At 48.6% G+C, this 3,478-nt stretch overlaps 1 pseudogene; it reads left to right on the top strand.

Annotated features, from left to right (window-relative positions):
* Positions 1-3,478, top strand: part of LOC107689209 (sodium-dependent phosphate transport protein 2A-like) — a 22,069-nt pseudogene that overhangs the window by 7,152 nt on the left and 11,439 nt on the right.

The following is a 3,478-nucleotide window of genomic DNA, read 5'->3' as shown; positions in this document are numbered from 1 at the left end:
AGTAGGGAACGAGACACTGCGTCCTCTAGGTTTCTTGCCATGCTTCGGACGCAAGCTTCAGACGAAGAAGTGGATGATGTGTTCTCCCGGCGCCTATTTATACTATAGTCGCACCGGTAGTGATGTCATGGCTGTCGCCGGCCAATATGTTGTTGGTGTTTTTTCAATGTATGCTTCAGACATAGAGGATGCAGTGTCTCGTTCCCTACTCAGGGAGCCATGGTTACATACGTAACCTGAGACGTTTATTTTGCTCAAATAGAATTATAAAAAGCTTATTTTTCAGGTTAGATCAGCCAGTGCGCATGCGCAGTCCTAAGCGCACATCTCAGAACGCTGACTGTTTCTATGGCAACCGGAACACTTCTAACGGCAGCTGCAGTGACTTGCTGACTTTACCGATTAGCGATTGGCTCTTTCTTTCAGAAGGCGGAGCTTCCTGCGATTGAGCCGCCATATTGAAGTCACCATGAAATCAAAATTGAAAATTCTTATTTTTGAATGGAATACTGTAGTGTTTATTATAAATAATTGATCCGTGCACTTCATTATTTTAAAAAAATGAATGTGCCCTTGTAATCTTTAATCAAAAATGTTAACCTCCCCTCCCCCTCAAAACGACTCATCTTCTCTTCCGGTCACGAGCTATGGCGCAAGGGCGGAGCTAGTGACATGATGGGTAAATGCTGGGATAAACAACAGGGGGAAAAAACTGAAGCTGATGCTTCACTTTATAGAAATCAATGCATTGACCAGTGCTGACGCAAGCCATGGGGGAGTACACTACCCTTACAAATTGAAAGGATATTAGGATATTACCACAACATTACTCTTAGGACATCGCAAACTGTTTTTTTTATGAATATGACTTAACCTGATAGAGGACGCGCTCAGTCATTCATGCAGTCTCTCTCTCTCGCCTGCGCACACGCGCTGTTAGGTATGTTTTGTGCCGTTGATCGTCCTCGTCGTCGTCATCTTCCTCAATAAATACATTTCTTCATGCTAGGGTGTTGGCGGTGAATCCAGTGGAGAGAAATCCCCCACAACTAACTGCAAACTGGCATTCAGATCTGCCTCCATGTTGTTAGCAACGCCCCAACTTCCAACGATCCAATCGATTCCCGAAGGACGAAATCAAGTCCCGCCCTCTCATTTCAGATGCCATTTCACTCGGATAGACGTCACAGTAGAGAAAAAAAGTCAATCGCTACTTCCGTTTCATGCCGACTTTAAGCTTTGCATTTTTCCCCATTCAAAACTATATGAGTGACACGTCTTGGGTATTCTATAGTCTTTGGTCATAGTTAATAGTTAGTTAATAGTGAGAACTGGTCCCCAAACAAAAGTGTGACCAAATATGTTATAATTTATCAGTAAACATGCACTGTTCATAAACAGGCATCTTACTAGCAGAAACATCACTGATAGTATTTTGAGTTTTTGCAGGAACCTATAGGGTCCAGTAAGCACTTTGTCAGTTTCTAAGTGTGCTGCCCTTTTGGAAATCATGCTAAGAATTTCATCCAGTGTTATAGTCTGAGAAACCCCAAAGGGAGCCTCAAGTATCTTTTACAGCATTTTCAAGAGATGTAAACAAAACTCTTTCCTGCAGACTTTCCTTTCCCATTCGGCTGGCTGACTGGCTACCTGGCCATTCTGGTTGGTGCTGGCATGACCTTTGTTGTTCAGAGCAGTTCGGTGTTCACTTCTGCCATCACTCCTTTGATAGATGAGTCCATTCTCTTAGATGAACAGGTTGAACATATGGGCAAGAATGTCAGTAAAGTGTCTGAATTTCTCCTGTATAATTTAGCTGTGCTCCCAGATGACCTGAGAAATTTATTACACCCAAGAGCACCTCTGAGTAATGCTCTAATATTTGCATGTAGACACCACTAAGCCTCAGAGGAGTTATTCTTTTGCCCTCACAGGGTTGACTGTTGACTTCCACTCATTCATATTCACTAGTCTATGAGTATTCGCCCTCTGGCATATTCTCTCGTCAGAAACAACAAAGTGAAGACGTACAAATGTAAGTAAGCTATTCATTTCACAATGTAAACCGCTTTAGTGATTATTATGGGAGTTTTTGAGAGTGCTTTAACTCTCTGGACTGAAGTGAAAATGTTCTTTGATAATATAAACGTTCTTTGCTCTCTTTCTGTACAATGAAAGTGTTATAGGCAAATTAGTAACTTACAATGTTTTTATTAAATTCACATTAAATTCAAAGTCAGTCGTATTAAAAATATTTGATGGTATGACCCTCATATCTGTGGGACCATCAACATGATTACTGCTGAGGACCGGCTGTGGCGTTTGCGGCAGGGCAGTTGGAAGTTGGAGCGATATGTGGAGGAATTCCTAGAGCTTGCCAACCAGGTGAGCTGGCATGATGCTGCTCTAGGTGTGTGTTTTCAGCTGGGGCTCGACGACGAGATGGTCCGCTGCGAAGTTCCTGTGAGTGATTTCCCCCTAATTGAGCTGATCCTCGTCCTTTATTTAAATTGTTCCGACTTTGGAGTCGAAGAAATAAAGGCACGGTCTAAGTCTCGTCGTCCAGCCCCCTCTGGAACACACCAAGTCTCCCCAGCTCACCTCCCGCCAGGAACCCCCACATACCACGCCAACAGCTCTGACCACCTGCGCAACCCACAGCACCCCCGAGTCATCCGAAGCTCCACAATCGTCCTCAGCCCAGAAAGGCTGACCGCTTCCAAGACAAGATTGCCGGCCGCTCCGAAGTCAAGCCCGCCGGCTGCGGCTCTCTCAAGCCCGCCGGCCGCACTGAAGTCAAGCCCGCCGGCTGTGGCTCTCTCAAGCCCGCCGGCCCGCCGTTCCGATGTCAAGCCTGCCGGCCACGACTCTCTCCAGCCCGCCGGCCGTTCCTGTGGCAAGCCCGCCGGCCGCCCAATTCACCTCTAACCAAAAGAGGAGGATGAGGATAAAGGGACGGTTATCTACGCTCATCCCAGCCCCAGAGCTCGCTCCAGTGTTGGCTCCAGCCCCAGAGCTCGCTCCAGTGTCGGCTTCAGCTCCTGATCCCCAGTTCAGCACAGGAAGGGCTCCGGATCTCCAGTTAAGCCCAGGGAGGCAGGAAGGGCTCCTGATCCCCAGTTAAGCCCAGGGAGGGCTCCTGATCCCCCGTTAAGCCCAGGGAGGGCTCCAATCCCCGAGTTCAGCCCCGTAAATTCCCTCAAGGATTTTTTTGGGTGGGGGCGGGGGGAGTGTAGTAGGGCTCTGGTCGTAGAGGCCGGGGCGGGGGCTGGGGCCGCCATGGCCTACCGAGTCTCCGGATCCGCCATGGCCTCCCGAATCTCCTGATCCGCCATGGCCTCCCGAGCTCCCTGCACCACCATGGCCTCCCGAGCTCCTTGCACTGCCATGGCCTCCCGAGCTCCCTGCACTGCCATGGCCTCCTGAGCTCCCTGATCTGCCCTGGAGGCCTCCCGTGTCTCCGTCTTGGACCAGGGTC

This window comes from Sinocyclocheilus anshuiensis, unplaced genomic scaffold (assembly GCF_001515605.1).
Source record: "Sinocyclocheilus anshuiensis isolate Anshui unplaced genomic scaffold, SAMN03320099.WGS_v1.1 scaffold966, whole genome shotgun sequence".
Lineage (NCBI taxonomy): Eukaryota > Metazoa > Chordata > Actinopteri > Cypriniformes > Cyprinidae > Sinocyclocheilus > Sinocyclocheilus anshuiensis.
This window is presented reverse-complemented; position numbering and strand designations above follow the sequence as displayed.